This window comes from Notolepis coatsorum (assembly GCF_963971535.1).
Source record: "Notolepis coatsorum genome assembly, chromosome: 16".
NCBI classification, from domain to species: domain Eukaryota; kingdom Metazoa; phylum Chordata; class Actinopteri; order Aulopiformes; family Paralepididae; genus Notolepis; species Notolepis coatsorum.
Genome location: NC_140180.1, coordinates 45,246,020 through 45,268,492, shown reverse-complemented (window position 1 = coordinate 45,268,492; position 22,473 = coordinate 45,246,020). Strand labels below are relative to the sequence as shown.

The 22,473-nt window shown below is 41.4% G+C and overlaps 1 protein-coding gene across 1 annotated transcript in view; it reads left to right on the top strand.

The window, feature by feature from the left end:
- Positions 1 to 22,473, top strand: part of diaph2 (diaphanous-related formin 2) — an 874,190-nt gene that overhangs the window by 212,996 nt on the left and 638,721 nt on the right. The window lies entirely within an intron of this gene.

Genomic DNA, 22,473 nt, shown 5'->3' with positions numbered 1-22,473 from the left:
CAATTACTCACAACTACGGCCCCCCTGGCCATTGTTGTAAACAACAAGAATGTGTTTTAGCGTCAGCCTGACGGGCTTAAATATGGGTTAAATGTGCTATGGATGACTAGGGCCACTAGATGTCACACTAGAGCACCAGCATGTAATTTATCCAATCAGGTGCATTACACGTGGGGAAACAGGAAGTAGGTAGGGGATACATGCCTGCAATATGTAAACAACAATCATTTTGAAGCCACACACATTTTCATTCATGAATCAATAATTGTTGGGAAAAAGCAATAGTTTTATTCCACACCTTTTTAAAAGCTCACCATTCCACACCTTTCTGTTATTATAAAACATTTCTATCTATAGCACCTTTAACACTTTCAGAGCCCAAGCTTAAACTTGATTTACCGCTTGAATGCCCACCATCCACTTCAATGTTAGCGTTAATAACGTTTTCCAGTCAACATTGTCGAAGCGGATAGTTTTTTTATCGGTTCATTTTCGTTTTATAGCATTTTGAAAAGCCCTCGTTTTCAAGGAAAATATAAATATTCCATGATAATCGCCCTTTACCGGAATATTCTAGAATACACAAAAACGTTGTCATTTTTCGGCCTATTTATGAATCGTTTTCAAATAAACGATACTATCGATAATCTAGCGTTTATTTGAAAACATATTATGTGTACATATGCACGCTATATAGGCGATCTAAAAAATGTATTCTCTGATTTCCTCAAAGCGATCGCGCCACATCAGCCACATCACACATAGGGTGAACGCTGAGATCTCAGCAAATACAACTCTGATTATCCCAAGGCTCAGGGACCGAAACTAAAGCCCGCCGCCCGCCAGGGGCGGTCTGTTTTTACCTTTGGCGCATGACACTTAGAGGGCTGCCCGCCGTGTGGCGTGTAGACGTGTAGTTCATAACGAGTGCGAGTACAGATTATAGCCGCTCGTCTTTTTTTTCTCCGCCGCGAGATCGTTAAAAAACTACAAGTCCCACATTGCACTCAAGTCAACGGTCCAATCACAGTAGAGTGACGTGACTGGTTTCATGAGAAAAAAAAGCAAATGACAAATCGGAAGCTCCCATTTGGCTTGTTTACTTCCGTCTGCTCTAGTCTATATCGGACCTCCACGAGCTAACGTTACTGTTTAAACAATGACCCAGTCAACTATTCACTTTTAGTTTAATACATGACGAGGCATTGTCTAACGGTATCTAGCTGGCTAGCTACTGATAGCTGCTGATATCAACAAATGCTCCAGCAATAGTCTACTCAAGTGCATAATACCTCCGTTCCCTCGTTAGCTAGCTTAGCTAGCTCACGTTAGATGATCCATCTGTCCCAGTAAACTAAATTGTCTTAACGTTATCTACCGGGCTAGCAGTAGCTACAGATAGCTCCTGATATCAATGTCTTATAACATTGATTGAATGCGTATTCTAGCTGAGGGCATGTTGAATGTGATTTGACAAAAGAACCGTAACGTTCTAAATAGGGTCCAGCTGCATCGCCGGAGAATCCTTGCATGCTGAATGTAGGGTCTAGCTGAATATAGGGTCTAGCTGCAGGGCCGGAGAATCCTTGCTGGAGCTGGAGGCTACTCAAGTATACACACAGACAGTGGAGCTGTTTGCAGATAGCAAGCATTTTGACTTATTGCGTGGTGGCGATGTCTCGCAGATAATACAACTACAAGTATGATTATATAATATATATTTTATTTAAAAAAATAAAATACATATATATATTTTTTTAATCAAAAAAAGTTTGGCAGGTAAGAAATATGCTTGGCGGGTAGACTCTTCCCATCTACCCGCCACTGGCCGGTGAGTCAAAAAGTAAATTTCGCTCCCTGCCAAGGCTTGTAAAATAGATTCCTTACCTCAGATCAGATGTTCTCCAAAAAGATCATTCCAATTCCTGATCGCCATTCCAAAAATCGATCGCTTTTATTGATCCAACGCTACATACTGTACATGTATTCCACGCTGTTCTGAGGCTCCACAATGAATCCGATCGGCTCGGGTTACATGCCTGAGAAGTAAAATGTGGATTCCGGATTTTTCTTTTCTCATCCATTTTCATTGAGTCCATTCCAAAAGGGTGCATTACCATCTGGGAGACGATAGGGGGCGCTTTTTTCACATCTGAGCTCCTACAGGGGCTGCATACCAACGGGAGACTCGGTTGATGAAATATGAATTCAGATCGCGAATAAAAAAATAAAACGCTAATTGTCGTCGTGGGCATTCAGGCATTGGGCTGATAAAACGTCTTATCACGTTTTGGGCATTGAAAGTGTTAAAGGGTATGTTTTGCATTTTGGACCCTTAGCCTTATTTTCTACTTACCTTATGTAGTCGATCGGATTCTTTCCCAGCACAACCCGTTCTGTTCCTCATAGTGGACACTGACAGCTCTGCACTGAGCCACAGACAGGTCCACGGGGCCACGCTCCAGTCTGTAGAAGCCAGGCCATGATCACTGAATGTAAACTACTACTTTGGGTGCACTGTGGATTTGTGAGGGCTTGGCACAGACTAAGAGATTGACAACACCGTTGGTAAGTGAGGTCCAAAATTCTGTACTTCCCTTTAAAACATTCTGGTGTTGCCTGTGATCAAACATCTAACATCTGCTCTGGCATTAAACGCAGTCAACGTAATGAGTCACGCCATGCAGACACACACACACACACACATGCACACACACGTATGTAACATCACTGGTAGGTTATTCTAATTAGGCAGATGACAACAGGACTTTCCAGCCTGTCATCTGAAAGGGCTCTCTGGCTAATGCCACGGTGACCTCACACTGTGTCAAATTACAGTGACACGAGTGAGTAATACTATCATCCACTTCACCATCACCAGCAGCTAATTATAGCTCTCTCCGGTGCTACAACGCGGGCCGAGATGGGCGAGAGACAAGGTGAAAACATAGACAGAAAAAAATATATGACATGCGTTTGGAGAGAGAGAGAGAGAGAGAGAGAGAGAGAGAGAGAGAGTCAGAAAGGTGTGCTCGGTAGAGTGCAAATCTCCACAGACAGACGAACACACAAACACATACAAACACTGACCACTCTCCTTATAGTTGTAAGCATTAGCCTTAGCATACTAAGAAACACACAGACAAACACACTGACCACTCTCCAATTTTTGTTATTAGCACTAGCATGCTAACACTAGATGATAATATGAAGCATAGGAAGGGTTATATGAAGCATGTTAGAGAAGTATATGAGGGATGTTAGGAAGCATAATTAATGATGTTATGAAGCACATGAAGGGTGATGAAAGCATAGGAAGCATGTTAAGAGACATAGGAAATATAATAGAAAGCTTAGGAGGGTGATAGGAAGCATATGAAGGGTGATGGGAAACACAGGACGGGTGATAGGAAGCAAAAAAAAGGAATGGCTACACGGGGGACAGGGCTCCTTTCAATTGGCAATGATGGGAATTCATTCATGCATAAATGTTTTTAATGCATAGGTATAGCAACAACAATAGGTTCACTATGGCATTTCCATGTCGTAAACAGTGGCCAGATAGCTGATTCCCTGCGGAAAACCTGTGTTAAAAGGTGTAACTTCATACTGAATATCTATTTCAATGAATAGTGATGGAAATGTATTCAAACAAAATACTTGTCGTTGACCGATTTGAAAAATATTCCAGGATTCACATCCCTGGCCTGCTGGCAGCCTCTGTGCCCATGCAGTTTCATCCACCATGGCCTCGTAGTTGCCCAGATTAGCTCCAGATAGACGGACATACAAACAGACACACACACGCAACCAAACGCATAATCCTCCCCAGGCATGGCCTGGTGGAGATAATACGTGAGGGAAGTGTGGAAACAATCAGCCGTCTCCAGTGCTTCCAGCCGTCCCAGACATGTCGGTGCTGTGTGGTTCCTCTCAGCCACTGCTGACAAAAGAACCTGAATAATGCATCCATCAGTGGACCTGAGCGGCGCAGCAGAGTGCCGGGCGCTACAGTGGAGAGGCTGCCAGCTTGTTAGAGTCTCATTACAGGTGACGATGACATGTGGAGGTGCAAGTGGCTTGGCATTATCTCCAACGCACTCCCTTCGTTCCTAGAGCACGGATACCCCCTTTTCCACCAATGGGGAACGTTCTGAGTTTGCGCCCCTATAACTTTGAACTGTTCAGAGAATTGCCGCCAAAAATAAATGGGTTCGGAACCCAAAAAAAGTTGGCTCCCACTCAGTTGGAACCAAAAGAAATCTAAGCAAATTGATAAAGGGCAGATGATTAAACAGAAGGTTTTGTAGATACAGTACTGAATTCTGCCATCCGGACACATGCAATTTGAAATATTACTATACAATATAGAATACCAAGCCTATAAATGACCTTATTATAGCCCATCTATGGATCGGGCCAAATCTCCTCTTTCAAATGGCAGAGTTCAATTTGGATTTAGTAGCTCCAGGCGTGCACTGAAGAACCGTGAATGAAATCTAAATAAATGGGTTCGGAACCCAAAAAAAGTTGGCTCCCAGTTGGAAATAAAATAAATAGCAGGTTTTCCTTGTGAACTGAGTGGGCATAGTCATATTGTGCAGGTTGGAAAGAGAATGAGAAGGATAATTCAAGTGTGAAATCGTGGGGGGGGGGGGCAGCTGTTTTAATTTCCGTTCTGTTAACAGTAGTGATTTTTGCATGCTGCATTTAAATTCAAAACCAGGAGGGACCTTTCAGTTTTCCCAGGTGAGATGGGAGTGCATCTGTCAGTCAGTCTGCGTGGGGGATGCTGATATTACTGATCCGTGGACGCGCTAAATCTCATAATATTCCTCAGCGTTGTTTACATCTGCTGTTAGAGCGCATTACACATTTAGTTTTGTCTATGATAGAGATTGATTGAACATTGACTGTGCGAGACTTGTGCACCTCCAGGTGTATGTGAGCATCAATATATTTAACTTAACCTTCTGTAGTGTGGCAGTGAACGGGTTAACCTTCTGTAGTGTGGCAGTGAAAGGGTTAACCTTCTGTAGTGTGGTAGTGCAAGGGTTAATTGGCCAGTAGAAATCGCCCCGGTCTGTTAGCAGGAAGGCAAAATAAACTCTTTCTCACCAAAGTATTTATGCTAAAACAACCTCTACCTTTAGATTCAGACCGGTCAACATCCATAACCAAATGGTTGTTTTGCACACTATATGCAGCCCAATGCAGTTGCGGGTGGTTTATTCCATATTAACCATGGAATATTAACTATGACTTTAATATTTACTCTCTTAGTCACTTCAGCAACAAGGTAATTCCCAATCTTGAACAGAAACGAGGCATATAATTGTCAAATAATTATCCAACACGTCCGCATTGGATGCACCTCCAGAGCAAAGTCACCAGACTGAGATCAAATACGTACTTCAGACCCCCCCCCCCCCACCCCCTCATGAGAGCCACCTTGAATGAACAAATAAGTGATCATTAACAAGTATGTGTTGCTTATGCAGAAAACACATTGAGCAACGCCCTCTCCGCTCACAACGTGAGAGAGAGAGAGAGAGAGAGAGAGAGAGAGAGAGAGAGAGAGAGAGAGAGAGAGAGAGAGAGAGAGAGAGAGAGAGAGAGAGAGAGAGAGCAATTGCTGGGGGACACTGTCAAATGACAACCTGGAGGGTGGAAGGGAAAGGGGGGGGGGGGGTGGACAATGGACATACATACATCCTTTTGACCACAGCCAAGATCCTCATCTCCTGCCTCTTATTGAAGCCCCTATTTGTCGATAACAGTATTTCCTGCCAAAAGAAAACAGTGGTGGGAGCAATTACTTCAGAGGGCCTGTCAATTCCATTTTGGGGATGGTTCGGGGAGCCATCAAGTCTCTCTCTCTCTTCCCTTTCATCCCACTCTCTTTCTCGGGATTCTCTACCACAAAACCGAACGTTATTGGCTTAGATTGGAGCCAGTTAGTGTGTCTACCTTCGGACACATGCATCTCTCTCTCTCTCTCTCTTTCTCTCTCTCTCTCTCTCTCTCTCTCTCTCTCTCTCTCTCTCTCTCTCTCTCTCTCTCTCTCTCTCTCTCTCTCTCTCTCTCTCTCAATTCAATTCAATTCAATTCAAATGGGCTTTATTGACATGGGAAACATACGTTTACATTGCCAAAGCCAAACAAAACAAAACAATCAAACATAAAGCAAAATAAATCAGTACATTACAGACGGAATTTCTTGTACAGTCTTTATGGTGGTTGCATTCCGCTGGATGTCCTTTTCTTGTCACAGCAGCTCACAAATCTTGCTGCTGTGTTTGCACATTCTTGTATTTCTCCCAGTAGGTATGGGAGTTTTGAGTTATTGTCCATGTTTTCAAAGTCTCTTTGGGTGTTTGCAATTTGTGGGAAGTATATGTCTCTGATGTCTTGGTATAGGGGGCAGGTTGTTAAGAAGTGGAGCTCGGTTTCCACCTCTTCTTGTGTGCAGTGGGTGCATAGTCTGTCTTCTCTTGGGAGCCAGGTCTGCCTATGGCGGCCTTTCTCAATGGCTAGGCTGTGCTCGCTGAGTCTGTACCTAGTCAAGGATCTTCTTAGTTTTGGGTCAGTCACGGTGCTCAGGTATTCTGCCACTGTGTACGCTCTGTTTAGGGCCAAATAGCATTTCAATTTGCTCTGGTTTTGGGTTGTTTCTTTCCAATGTGTCAGATAGTTTTCTTTTTGTTTTCTTATAATTTGATTTAGTCCAGTGTGGTTTCTGTCTGGTGGTTCTGCTTGTGTTTGTGAGCAGAGTCCCAGAACCATCTGGCTGAGTGGGCATCTATCGAGGGTCTCTCTGTGGGTGAGGGCTATGTTGTGGAGTGTGTCTGGGTCGCTTTCTTTTAGGTGGTTGTGGAATTTTAATGCTCTTTTTTGAATTTTTATGATTAGTGGGTATCTTCCTAGTTCTGCTCTGCATGCATTATTTGGCGTTTTCCGTTGGGTGCGGAGAATGGATTTGCAAAATTCTGCATGCAGAGTCTCAATTGGGTGTTTGTCCCATTTGGTGAAGTCTTGGTTTGCAAGTGGGCCCCAGACTTCACAACCATATAGGGAAATCGGTTCTATGACGGAGTCTAATATTTTGAGCCAGATTTTGACTGGAATGTCTAATATGATGTTCCTTTTTATGGCATAAAAAGCCCTTCTTGCTTTGTCTCTCAGGTCGTTCACAGCTTGATTGAAGTTCCCTGTAGCACTGATGTTTAGGCCGAGATATGTGTAGTTTTTTGTGTGTTCTAGGGAAATTGTGTCTAGGAGGAATTTGTGTTTTTGTTGTTGTAGGCTGGGCCTTTTTTGGAATATCATAATTTTAGTTTTGTTTAGGTTTACTGTCAGTGCCCATGTCTGGGAGAATTTGTGCAGAAGGTCAAGGTGCTGTTGTAGCCCTTCTTTTGTTGGGGACAGCAGCACCAGGTCATCTGCAAACAGTAGGCATTTGACTTCTGTGTTTGCTAGGGGGATGCCAGGTGCTGCAGTTTGTTCCAATGTTTTTGCCAGTTCATTTATGTATATATTGAAAAGGGTTGGACTCAAACTGCACCCCTGTCTAACCCCACGGCATTGAGGGAAGAAGTCTGTGTGTTTTCCCTCAATCCTCACAGCACATGTGTTGTTGGTGTACATTGACTTTATGAGGTCGTAGGTTTTCCCTCCAATGCCACTATCTAACAGTTTGTATAGCAGACCCTCGTGCCAAATTGAGTCAAATGCTTTTTGGAAGTCAACGAAACAGGAGTATACTTTGCTTTTATTTTTATTTATTTGGTTGTCGATTAGGGTGCTGAGGGTGAGAATGTGGTCTGTTGTACGGTGATTTGGTAGGAAGCCAATCTGTGATTTGCTCAAGGTATTGTTGTTTGTGAGGAAATGTGTGAGTCTGTGGTTAATGATCATACAGAGGATTTTTCCAAGGTTGCTGTTGACACAGATCCCACGGTAATTGTTTGGGTCATATTTGTCTCCCTTTTTGTGGAGCGGTGTTATGAGTCCTTGGTTCCAGATATTGGGGAAGATCCCGGAGCTAAGGACAATGTTAAGGAGTTTTAGTATAGCCAATTGGAATTTGTAGTCTGTGAATATGATCATTTCATTTAGGATACCATCCGCTCCGCAGGCCTTCTTGATTTTAAGTGATTTTATTTTGTCCTGTAGTTCTTGTAGTGTAATTGGGGAGTCTAGCGGGTTCTGGTAGTCTTTTATGGTTGACTCCAGGCTTTGTAGTTTGTCTTGTATGTGTTTTTGCTGTTCATTTTTTTGTATTGGGCTAAAGAGATTGGAGAAGTGGTTTACCCATACATCTCCATTTTGGATGGGTAGCTCCTCGTGGTGTTGTTTGTTTATTTTGTTCCAGTTTTCCCAGAAGTTGTTTGTTTTTATAGATTCCTCTATATCTTGTAGCTGGTTTCTAATATGTTGGTCTCTTTTTTTTCTGACTGTGTTTTTGTAATGTTTCAGTGTTTCACTGTATTGGAGACGTGTGTTCTGGTTGTCTGGGTCTCTGTGTTTTTGGTTTGATAGGTTCCTTAATATCTTCCTGAGATTTTTACAATCATTATCATACCATTTGTCATGCGTATTTTTATTTCTATTTTTCCTCGCTTTCCTATTTGAGGCCTTTAGGTTGGATAAGGAAGCTGTAAGGTCAAATATGTTATTGATGTTTTCTACCGCCCCGTTTACACTTTTGCTGTTGTGTTGGAAGTTTTTTTCTAGGAATTGGTCTAATTTGGATTGGATTTTTTGTAGCTTGATAGCGGATTGGAATGCTTCCATACTACTTTCTTTCCATTTGTAGTGTTTTTTAATAGTGTGTAGTTTGTTTGGTTTTGGTATTTCCTGGTTGTGTGTTGATCTATTCAGGTAGATAGTGGTTTTGCTGTGGTCTGACAGGGGTGTTTGCTGGCTGACTGTGAACGCTCTGAGAGACTCTAGGCTGAGGTCCGTGATAAAATAGTCTACTGTACTGTTACCCAGAGATGAGCTATATGTGTACCTACCATAAGTGTCCCCTCGGAGCCTACCGTTAACTATGTACAGTCCCAGCGAGCGACAGAGCTGTATAAGTTGTGACCCATGTTTATTTGTTGTTTGGTCATAGTTATTTCTGGGGGGGCATATTTGGGAGGGGATGTTCCCACCTCCTGGTAGGTGTTTGTCTCCCTGTGTGCTGAGAGTGTCAGGTTCTCGTCCTGTCCTGGCATTGAGGTCCCCACAGACTATAATGTGCCCGTAAGCCTGGAACTGGTTGATTTCGTCTTGTAGGATTAGGAACATGTCTTCCTTGTAGTATGGGGATTCAATTGGGGGGATGTAGGTGGCACACAGGTAGATATCTTTCTCGGTTGATGTAAGTTCCTTATTTATTTTTAACCAGATGAAAAAAACTCCGGTTTTGATTAGCTTTATGGAGTGGGTTAGTTCAGATTTGTACCATATTAGCATGCCTCCAGAGTCTCTCCCCTGTTTGACCCCTGTTAGCTTGGTGGATGGTACCAGTAGCTCTCTGTAGTTTGCAGGACAGCCAGTAGGACTGTTTCCTCTGTGCCATGTCTCTTGTAGGACCATGATGTCTGTGTTTGACATTTCTGTGGTAAAGTCTGGGTTTCTGCTCTTTGTTCCAAGGGCAGTTGACCTCAGACCTTGTATATTCCAGCTTGAGATGGTAAAAGATTTGTATTCCATTATTACAGTGTTATAATCCAGTGGTTTTGTCCTGGACCACAAATGAGAAGATCTTGCTGATCATCTGATGCACGGTCAGCTCCCCGGGTGGAGATCTGTCGGTCATGGGGTTGACCTGTGCATTTGTGTGGTATGGGGTTGGTGGTGGCATATGCTGTGTGTATGTGTGTTGTGGGGTTGGCAGGATATGCATTGGCTGGGGGGGGGTCTGCAGGAGGGGGGCAGGTCGAAATTGGGCGGCCTGTGCATATGTGTGATGCATTCCTTCTCTCTCTCTCTCTCTCTCTCTCTCTCTCTCTCTCTCTGTGTGTGTCTATTTCTCTGTCTGTGTGTCTCTCTCTCTCTGTGTGTCTCTCTCTCTCTGTGTGTCTCTCTCTCTCTCTCTCTCTCTCTCTCTCTCTCTCTGTGTCTGTGTCTCTCTCGTCAACCTCATTGAGCACATGAGACCACATCTCGGTCTCACTGGCTACCTGATCTCCTTTCTCCCATATCTGCCCCCCCCCCCTTCATCTCTCTCTCTTTGGGGTATCTCTTAAACCATTTGCCTCTGGTGACCATTTGGTTCAAACCGGCAGGGGAACCTCTAGTAGGCAGTAGCTGGAAAGGTTGGGACCGGGGCTGATTGGCTGCTGTGCAACACACTGATATCGTCCCATAGGATGTCATTGATTTGGGGCCAGGGTCATTAAGCAGGAGATTATGGTCGCCTTCTTGGGTTTCCTCAGCTGAGGTCAGAGTACACAGTGAAACGGGAGCTCCAGCCTTTCTGGACACTACGCTGCTCCTGATGGGAACTGCATAGAGAAAAAAACAAGGGGGTAAACGGAGTACCGTATTATTCAGGAGGCCATCGAAAATATGACATACACGGCCATTTACAAGAAAGGGATTTATTTTTTATGTGAGCTACTGAAAGTAGGGCTTGCCAGTACGCTTGAAATATCATATTACTATATATACGATTGTGTAAGATTTAACATGTCTGTATGTATTTGTATTCATTGCATAAATAAAACAAAACAACCCACAAAAAAAGAACAAACATGAAATATATTGTGAACATACATACTTTGTGTGGATCCATTTGAGTACCGTGTAACATCACCTTAAAACATTGTATTCCTCCAAGTAGAGCACTTTCTTCAGATCATGTTCTATGGTTCTATTATAGACTTTTAGAATCTTTTACGGCTAGTAGTGTATTTTATTTATTTGTTTTCTACTGTTATATATATATATACTTCTGTTATATCCCTACCTACAGTATAGACAGTTCTGAATCACTCACGTCGCTATAATGCAACAAATGGCAATGGCGATACAGTTAGTCTTTGGCGGTCTGGTTCTCCTCTTAGTGGTGCCATCTGCTGCAAGAGGTTAAAGCACAACAACTTACACAGAAGATAAAGCACAACATCATACTGAGACTGAGCAGCAGGGAGCACTGCAGACGGACGTACAGAGTACAACACTTGAGTCGTCGCAACGCGATACAGAGTAGAACCAGAGCAGGTGGCGGCGGATGAACACCTCACTCTCACAGGTACAGCAGCAGCAACTCTTGGCACAACATCAGCTAACAGAGTGTGTGAATGGGGAGGTCTTTAAATAGACTGCCAAATCAGTGTAGGTGGGATGATGGAGCATCAGCTAAGCTGTCACAGCGCCAATGCACAACGCTAGAGTGTCCTGCCAGAACTTGTGTCACCCATTTATGGAATTTTGGACTAAATCAAACAAGAAAGCAAGAAACAAGAAATATCTTCTCAGATGGAGGTCCCTGAGACTCAGAGTCTCCATTACTTATGTTCAGCCTGGCTGTGGCTAGCCATGGTTTATCATGGTATGGCATGGTTGGGTTTGTGTCTCCATTGCATCTCTTGTATACTCTCTGGTTGCTAGGCAACCTTTAAAAGTTCAGCCCCAGCCAGGTTGTGAAAGGTGGCTGTCTCAGCCATGTTTGGCCGGGTTCTAAAGACAATGGAGATGCTCACTGTGTGGCTAGTGGATACAAGGCATCCATCTAATCAGCTGGGGTTCCAAGGTCTAATGTGTATCAACTTGGGTGTCCTTGAGAACCACTGTCTTAAAGTACCAGAAGGGCATACCCTACAATGCCCATGGCTTGCACCAGTGACAACAGAACCCCTCTAACCTCAGCTGTAATTATTATATTACATTGGAATATAATTATAATGGTTTTTATTATTTGTCATTTGATCTCATCCACTTGATATTCTATTGAATCTCAGCATGGTTCTCATTTACCTCATTGTGTATTGGTGGATTAGAGGAGAGGTGTTGTTTGATGGGAGCTCCGTGTACCAATGTGCAGTCATTAGACAGACAATCTGTGGTGAGAGTCACATTCTATATCACGTTTGTAATTGTAAATCAACCAATGGCATTAATGGATTATTCCTCTACTTTTTAGGAATTACAGATAACTATGTATTGATAGACAGTTTTCATGATTAGCAAATGTAGTTTAAGTTTAAGTTTATTTGGATCCCCATTAGCCACAGCAGTGCTGGGGCTATTCTTCCTGGGGTCCATAACACATAAAATACAGTTACAGACGTATACACTCACAACATTTACATGTCATACAGACAATTAAAACAACAATAAAAACCCTTATACACTCATACCATTTACATGACATACAGACCATTAAAACAACAATAAAAACCCTTATACACTCACAACATTTACATGTCATACAGACAATTAAAACAACAATAAAAACCCTAATCAAATTCATAATACAAGATAAAAATATCAGACACATACATTTTCATTTACGTACACACTATCTATTAGGGAATGTCAATTTCTTTGGTTGAAAATGTTGTTTTACCACGATTTTGAAACGGCATTTACTATTCTCCTGCTTAACATGTCTGGGAAGAGAGTTCCATTCCTGCATACCACGGAACATGACAGTTCGCTTCATTGCATTCGACCTCACTTTTGGAAGTGTAAAACCTCGTGCAGAAGCATGTCTGGTGGAATGGTTGTGTCTGTCAAGACTTATTGATAAATTACTAATAATGATAATAGTAATCATTATGTCCCTCAAGGAGTATCAAACCCCCACCCCCACCCTTTATAAAACCCTGTTCTGGAGGAAGATTAAAGTGGATCATTCATTGAGTTGTGACTGCTTGATAAAGATGCAAATCACAATGGCCTATCGTAAGCTATTGTCGCTGATAGCATAAAGAAAAGGCTTTGGGGAAAGCTGCTTCTCAGTTCAGAGAACATAAGGAGAACATCACACTGTAATATTTCAGATGCAAGGGAATAAGACACTTGTCACAGTCCATTGACTTTGAGGGAGGATAGTGCATTATTTTCTTCCCTTTATTTTAAGTTCCGATTGAAGAAAGTACAGGAAGAAAGGTGTTGATTGGTACGATAAAAACCTCTACCTTGTGCACCATGCTAAACAGAAACTATACATAACCTCATGTCAGATACTGTGTTTGTACGTCACAGTAATAATCGTTTGAGAGACTATTAGACGTCTAGGGGAATAAGGGTAGTTATGTAGAAGAAATGTGAGATCATTGAGGAGGGAGATGGAAGCAGAGCAATATGTAGATAGTAATGATATACAGATGATATAGATAGTCATGGTATATAGATAATAATGAGAAGGACTCACCTAATACAGTATATTACGGCTTATTACTCATTGATTCTGTGTCATTTTGACTCCTGCTCTCCGATACGGTCATAAATCAAAACCCATGTCATTCAAATACGTTTCAGACTATCATGGCTTAGAGTAGAGCACAAGTTATTCACCACATACTACTTTTCTTCAGGGACATCATATGCACACAAACCAGAGTACTTATTCAGCCAAGTGCAATAGTAATATATAATGTACAGGGCCCAGGAGTTCAAAACGTTGAATCCCTATCTGATTGGATCAGATTTGTATTTTGGGTAGTTGAAAACCAAAAAACAGGATTAGGATCAATTTGATATCCGATCAGATCAGGAAATAAAATCCAAGTTTTAATCTGGATAAAATCTTCAAAACGGGTAGTGCTGCATATACGTATTTAAAAACTGTTTTTTATTAATGGGAAATAATTTCACTACTTCTCCAATTTATACTTTAGATGTTTAAGCATAGCAATGCTCTTTTAAGATCTAAGTTAATGTTCTCTTCCTTTTACTTGTTTTTTTTCCTTTTTCATCCGCTCTCTCTGATTTATTGAGGCTATCTCTTCAGTTCAATACCTTCATATTATTCATGGGTTACTATAAATTACACAAGTTCATATAAAATGTAAGTGATTAGGGCATGACAATTGAAGCTTATTTTTGGTCTTTATTTTTAGTTTATCTCATTTAAATTTTTATTTATTTATTTTTTACGGGTAAGTGGCCAAGCCACAGTCGACATTCTACTTATGGTAGAATTTAGAGTGTTAGATCCTATGGTATACATAGGAATGTTAAGGATAATTGGATCATTCTGGGATATCCGGTGGTGCAAGGGAGGGAGTCATACGCAAAGGTTGTGTTCATGGAACACAATCCTGTACGACTCTCGGTGGGAGGGAAGGGTAGGGGATTTTTATTTGTATATATGTATGTTTTTAAGCTCGGCTCTCAACGGGACCTCACTAGTGGGATGTATATCTATTATTGCCTCGCACTCTAGAAGCATTACCAAAAATTACAATGCAACATGTATAGACTATGGCTAGTTTGAATATAATGATATGGAACACCGGGGGAATAAATAACCAACTCAAACGCAAAAGCGTGCTCACACTGATGAAAAAAGAACATGTGGACATTGCTCTGCTAAGCGAAACACACATTCTAGGGAAAGACATAGATAAATTAGCGGACAACATATACCATAATATCAGTCACTCCTCTATTGGTACGAGAACTCGGGGTGTAGCAATAGTCGTTAAACGTAAGTTGAATATTGTACTAAAGGGAGTATGGTCTGATGTAGAAGGTCGGATAACTATAGCTAAGATTGAACATAAGAACAGGAAAATAGCGTTGATAGCGGTATACGCCCCAAATTTGTACGAAGAAGATTTCTTCACTACACTAACCAATGCAATGTTAGACATTCCCGATTACTCATTTATAATAGGAGCGGATTTTAATGCCATCTGGAACCCAAGGATGGACAAATCTTACCTCGCCTTTTCCAGCGAACAAAAGAATTCATCGAAGGCATTAAAGGATTGGTCAAAGATTACAGGTGTAAATGACTTATGGCGGTTACTTAATCCCACGACCCGAAAGTACTCTTGTCGATCTGCGAGACATAATACACTATCCAGAATAGATTATGTCTTTGCATCACAGAGACTATTTGATAATTATGAAGTGGAAATGATACCCAACGCACTATCAGATCACTGTTATTTACTCCTTAAAGGTACATTTGGTATACTATCCTCCCGAGCCCCAAGATGGCGATTTAACTCGTTGCTGCTCAACAACAAGGAATTCATTACACAACTCAAAGAAGCTCTTATAGTATTCCAACAGGAGAATGCAAACTCGGTGCAAGACCCCAGAATAATATGGATGTCGGTAAAGGGAATGATCAAAGACTTCACGGATAGCTTTTCCTCCAAAATGCGCAAGAATCAAAGCACAAAACTGGATGAGCTGGAAACGCTTTACTCAACGTTATTTAATTCTCTGAAATACAACAACTCAACTCGACTAGAAAATCAAGTTAACGTACTAAAAATAGAGATCAATGCCATATACAGACAACAATCGGAAATACAAATACGCAGCACAAGACAACAGCAGTACTCCCATGGTTCCAAACCCAGCCACCTATTAGCCATGCGATTAAGAATTAATGCAACATTTGCAGATATAACTACCATTAGAGCACAACAAGTACTTGTAACAGATCCTGTAAAAATAAACGATACATTCAAAGTATTCTACTCCGACTTATATAAATCAGAAATGACCTTCGATCAAAACAAAATGGACACATTTCTTAATCAAATTATTCTCCCTAAACTTTCAGAGGATGACGCTAAACAGTTAGAAATACCGATCACACTAGAGGAACTCAAGAAGGCCATAACCGCATTGAAAAGTGGTAAGGCTCCAGGAAGAGACGGTTTCCAATCAGAAATGTACCTTTCTTGTTGGGACATAATTGGCCCCTTATTACTAAATATGATCTTATACTCAGTCAAGGAGGGGAACTTCCATAAAAATGACAATATTGCACTCATAACAGTCCTCCTTAAAAAAGACAAAGACCCCAACGAGTGCGGTAGTTATAGACCTTTAAGCCTCCTCGGAACAGATATCAAACTGTACTCTAAGGTATTAGCCATCAGATTACAAAAGCATATGACGTCTTTAGTTCACCCGGACCAAACTGGCTTCATAGGAGGCCGCCTGATCACTGAGAACATAAGACGTATACTGCACGTACTTGATGCCGACAAGGAGGACACCATACCTAAGGCGATGCTGTCCCTGGATGCTATAAAGGCCTTTGACAGGCTGGAATGGTCGTATCTGTGGGCAGTGCTAGAAAGGATGGGATTAGGAAAAGGATTCATCGATATGATTAAAGTATTATACAAAGACCCATCGGCCATGATTACAACAGGCACAATCATCTCTGAAATATTTCCGGTATCACGCTCTGCCAGACAGGGTTGTCCTCTTAGTCCCGGACTGTTCAATCTATCATTAGAGCCTTTAGCACAATATATAAGACAATCCCAATCCATAGAACCTATCGTAATCAAGGGCACACAACAAAATTTTTTTTTATATGCGGATGATGTAATATTGTTCATGAAAAACCCCAACACCACATTGCCTCATCTGCTCAAGTTGATTGAGGACTTTGGTGATTTATCGGGATTTAAGATAAATTGGCCGAAGTCGGCTTTCCTTCCACTTAACACCCCTGCAAAAAAAGATACAACCCTCCCAGGACAGATACCGATGGTAAAACATTTCAGATGCTTGGGAGTGGAAATATTCCCTACCATAAGACAAACGGTGAAGCACAACTACACAAAAATCCAAAACAAAATCAAAGACGACCTTGATAGATGGGCAAAACTTAAAAACACAGTACAAGCACGGATATCAATAGTTAAGATGGATGTACTACCTAAAATCAACTTCTTCTGTTCAATGCTACCGTTACCCCCTCCAGAGGGTTACTGGAAAAGATTACACTCCTCCACATACAAATTTATTTGGAATAACAAACCACCACGTATAAAAAGATACACCGCACAGAGAAATAAAGCAGATGGTGGCATGGCATTTCCAGATTTTTTCCTATATTTTAAGGCGTACTCATTAAGTCCATTGACAACATGGTTTGACTCCCAAGCATTAGCATCTTGGAGAAAAATAGAAGAAAACATAGTAGCCCCACATAGACTGAAGGACATAGCATACACTAAACCATATACTAAACTACCAATCAAGCACTGTGAACGAAAATTTGGCCCCATAATTACTCATGCGATCCGGATATGGCGTGAATCACAAAAAAAAAATCCTAACCCACAAGAATGGCACAATCATACTCCCTTATTCAATAACAATGCTCTCTTAATTGGAAAACGACCTATAAGATTCCCTATATGGGAAGAGCAAGGCATACACTCATTAGGGGATGTTTTTAACAAACAGGGTTTTTGTAGTGATAAAGAAATACGCAAAAAATGTAATCTCACCAAGTCCACATGGCTTTTTCACAAACAGTTAGAGCTATGTTTGAAGTCTCACGGTGTTCCATTAGACAGACCAATTGAACACCACAGATACCACAAATTCTTCTACGCAAGAGAGACATCGAGAGGTTTTGTTTCAGAATTTTATCATCAATTACTAACGTCCTCGTATGAAACCCTCCAACTTGACTCTGTCTGGAGGAGGGATATACCAGACCTGGAAAATGACTTTGATTGGCAAGGAGCCTGGGCAAATGTCCGACTTACATCAAGGAACCCGGATCATCAACAAATCAATCTTAACTATATTCACAGGACATACTTGACTCCTATAAGACTGTGCCGAATGGGGCTCAAACAAGATTCCAAATGCACCCAATGTACAAATGGGGACGAAGGGACATTTATGCACATGTATTGGGACTGCTCACCAGTTAAGGCATTCTGGAAAGATGTGACCCAACAAATATCAAAACTCGTATCTTGGAATATACCTGTACACCCCTCGGTATTGCTGTTGAATGATGTTTTTGAGTTTGCAGTGAATCCACAGCTAAAGAGATTGGTTTTATCGGGTATCACAGTAGCCAAAAAGCTGATCGCATCACGCTGGTTTCAACCGGAAAAAATTTGCCGTAAAGTTTGGTTTCTTACATATCTCGATGTAATTTACCATGAAATATCTACAGCAAGAATTCTGGGTCTCAATGAATCCAAAATGTCAATGTGGTTAGAAGTGGTGGAGAGAATAAAAGCTAGCTTATAATGGTAGTGTCTGGTTAGGTGCGAGGGATAGTGGAGGTACTTCTCAAGGTGGGGTCCGGGAGGGGGGGGTTCGAGCTGAGCATATGTGTGTAGGTTTTTTTTTTAGATAACAGGTATTATGGGTATATCTTATATAAGACAACTAACTAAAAGGTGATCTCATTGGATGTGCCCTGACAATTAATGCTTTTATCGTGTGTTGTCATGTTTGTTTATATGTTTGTTTAAAAAATAATAAAAAAATAAAATACAAAAAAAAAACGGGTAGTTCAAACCGACAACACATGTTTGGGATCAGTTTGATCCCAAAAAAACTGGATTATCTTGATCCCACCAGAGGGGTGGATTTCCAGTGGATTACCAGCGCAAAATGTACTATACAATTGATTTAAAAATATGTTTCAATATAAATAAGATGGCAAAGTTTGTTAACTGAAATAATTTAAAAAATAAATTGTCTTTATGGCAAATACATTTTATTTAAAATGTTTGGGTCACATTTGTGGTGGCCTATTTTGTTTTCAACCAAATGTTGATGACATACATTTTTATGCTCATAAAAGTATCACAAGAAAGATGGTCAATCACAAATGTAATTTGGATTAAAGAAAACATATCTTCAACAAAAAAAAGTCCATCTGTCATCACCTTCAGCAAACTGAAACTTCACTTACTGTATAATTCAGCTCCTCATAGCACGCCTGGATGATCAGCTGCCTTTGAATAAATACCGTCATACCGCCCAAGCATACATGCTATCATACAGAGTTATATGGGTTATATGCAGGTGTATAAGTAGTCCAAAGAGCAGGGAATTAAGATACGATTCAGTCTAATAGTGGGTGGTGAGAATGTGTGGCTGGCAATAAGGGCGCACACCTCCTATGAAATGTGTGTTTTATTTCCCAGGCTCAGTGAGAGAGCCATTTAAAGTCACACGGTATGATACGATTTTGTGTCATAGGCAGTGACTCACTGCGGGAATGGTAAAACCAAAACCATATTCCTGTCATTTAGTCATGGATTAATAGCATCTGGTGGTCCTTTTCTTTCTCGAACCACACTTCACTTCTGGTCCCTGGACTCCAGTACAGTGTGAGTGTGTGCCTCAGACCTCTACTGATACAGTATTTATGGGATAGTGTTATATGGCATGTATATAGTACACATTACAGTATAGTATATCTGCAGTATATAATAGTGTATACAACACATATATAATGTGATATAAAATATATAGTATATGATACAATATAATATAGTACCATTGTATATATCATACTATATATCTTATATCACTTTATATACATGTCATATAACACTAATGTATGAATCATCATATTTATCCCATAAATACTGTATCATATTATACATAATAAGCTGTGTATACCAACTATGGGGTGCTCTTTGTCATGTATGTGTGTATGGATATATATATGTGTGTATATATGTACAGTATATATACAGATCAATGCTATAGACATCATGTATGAATATGGGTAGGTGTGTATGTATGTAGACATGTGCAGGTATATATGTGTATAGTGTATAGTAATGCATGTATGTAAATGTAAAAAAAGTATAATAATAAACGTAAGTCTTCAGGGGTAGGGCCCGACAAGCCTAGTGCTTCTCCCTAGCCATTTTTGGACAATTGAACAATACTGCAATAGCAGCTGGTAAAACTTTGGCGATTTATGGAATTACCATTGTTATGTGTCCAATATCCGAAATAAAAATGAACTGAACTGAACTGAGATACATAAAAAGTAAGGGCATATTTCCAGCTAAAAACGCTGGCAGTGCGCCGGTAGTGCTGGGATGAAGCGCATCTTGTAGCAAGATGACAGAGATAAAGAAATCTAGCGACAGCCATCTTTTTATCGTATTTTACTGCCGCGGTTTTGCACACATATCATATTTTAATACACTTTATTGTATATGAATTATATATATAGTTATTGCCTGACACCACAGTTCGCCCTTTGCTTTTTATTAGCTTTTTATTAGTGTATTCGTGTAGTTATTAGTGTATTTGTGCTTTGTCGCGGATGGCAATGACCACCAACCAGCAGACGCTTGCCCTCATACTGCTCCTGTCTCTTGTGGGTAGGCAGGCAGGCAACTCCGGTGTCAGGTTACAAATTAGGCGTGTTCGAGATTGATTTCGGCTCGCCTCGAAAGTAGACGAGAGTAGACGAGTGCAGCCGGGGCAGGAGTCAGAATGTCGGACACTTCAGATTTGACGAGAGCCTGCTCGCCTAGTCTCGCATGGCAGATACGCGTTCACGTTACCACACACACATACATACACACCTGTCCAGCTCATTATAATGCGATGGCCACATGCAAAATTAGATTAGATTCAAATGTACAGCACACCATATACTGCTATAGTGGAATATACTATTCATAATCCATAATGTATACCATCTTGTTGCGCGCTCCTGGCCACGCACGCAGACACAACACACACACTGCTGAATAATTCTGTTTTGCATCAATATATATATTTTATATAACTTTTCTGAGCCAATAGGCGCTTTGCGCAACGTTGGCAAGTTGTTTCCCATCATGGATTTGCGTGGAGCAGTCGGGTGAGAGGTACTGTGGCGCCTTGCTCTGAAGGCTGTGCGTTGCTCGCTCCCGTGAGATTTCCGCGCCTCGCCTCGTCAGATTTCCAGAGCAAGTCGGACAACATTCTAACCGTCATGCAACGCGCTTGGCGAGGCCGTAGTAAAACCTGCACAGATCTGCATCCGCCTCGCCAATCTCGAACACGCCTAGTGTGTCACGAGCGCCACGGCTGTGATTGGTTGTCTGAAAAGACGCTCAGCGCATCGCTCTGAAAAGTTCAGAAGTGTTCAACTTTAAACGCTGGGTGCTGCCTCACAAAAAAGCTGAAAGGCGCTGAAAAAAGAAGCCGCCTGCAGCGCATTTCCTATAGGCGGCAGCATGCGGCCGCATACGCTCCCTTCCCATTGGGATCAATTGACAAAAGACGCTTGCGCCCAGAAATATGCGGCAGGTGGACGCGGGCCCTAAAAAAAGAAAAAAAATGGGAATTTGATCAGTGTTGGTAAGGGATGCATCCCACCCCGGTATCAAATGCATGTGGTCATCATTATTGAGCTAATAGGACCATCATACGCTCAGATCAGGCCTCTGACTTGAACATGGACATGACTGCTACAGTAGCATGTTGATGTTTAGTCTGCACGGCGTCGGCACCCCCTCCATCAGAATAGGAAGCAGACCGATTATTTTCACTTTGAATCTGCCATGCGGGAGAGCCGCTCTCCTCCCTCTAGATACATGAGGTAGCTTATTACTGTGTGTGTGTGTGTGCGTGTGTGCGTGTGCGCGTGTGTACAGTACATGATGCATGTGTGTGTTTTGCATGCTTGTATCTCCATCTCTGCCAACAGGTAGGCTCACAAGCATCAGTGTAGCAACATGTTCCCAAAGCCTCTTCCTGGAGATTATACACAGGAATCCACTTAGTGCAAGCATGTCCGCCAGCACTGAACATGCACTGTATGTTGGGGCGTTGGCAGTGTGCCCTCAATGGAATGTCTTCCTTTGTGGAAGAAGACTTCCCCGTCACTTCAGTGTGGGCTGACTGAAAGTCTGTTCAGTTCTTAACCTATTTTGATATACAGCAGGCAATCGTTTGGCTGCTTTTAATTAATGAATTAATTTATTAGAAACTCTCTTGGTAAATCACAAATTACAGAAATTCCTTCACTTTGTGAATTGCTGATCAAACACTTTCAATTAATAAAAGCAACGTTATAAGAACAAACTGTTTTGACAGAACAGTGTTCATTTTTAGTTCACAGGTTGATTAATTAATGGATGCTCCCTGGCTTCTCTTTTTCTGTTTGTACTTTATATTAAAAACATAATGGCTGAGACGCACAAAACGATAACATGGGTTTCTTTTGATACTTGGATCGTTGGGTGTTGTTCATTTGCTTTTGAAGGTTTCTATGAAAGGAACATCGTATATGTAAGGGATAATGACGAGGTCATTGTCGCAAAATAATTGACCGACACGTAGTTTAAAATACCGAGCCGCCTCGGCGAGGTGTTTTAAACGTCAGTGAAGGTCAATTATTTTGCGATGATGACCGAGTAAAGCTATACATTATCCCGCTTATTACATGGCTAACTTACTAACAATATACCTAATTCATTTGACAAATCGCAGTTGTTCTGTGGCTCTGTCAGCCCAAATAAAGTGATTATTATTATCGCGGGCAGCCCG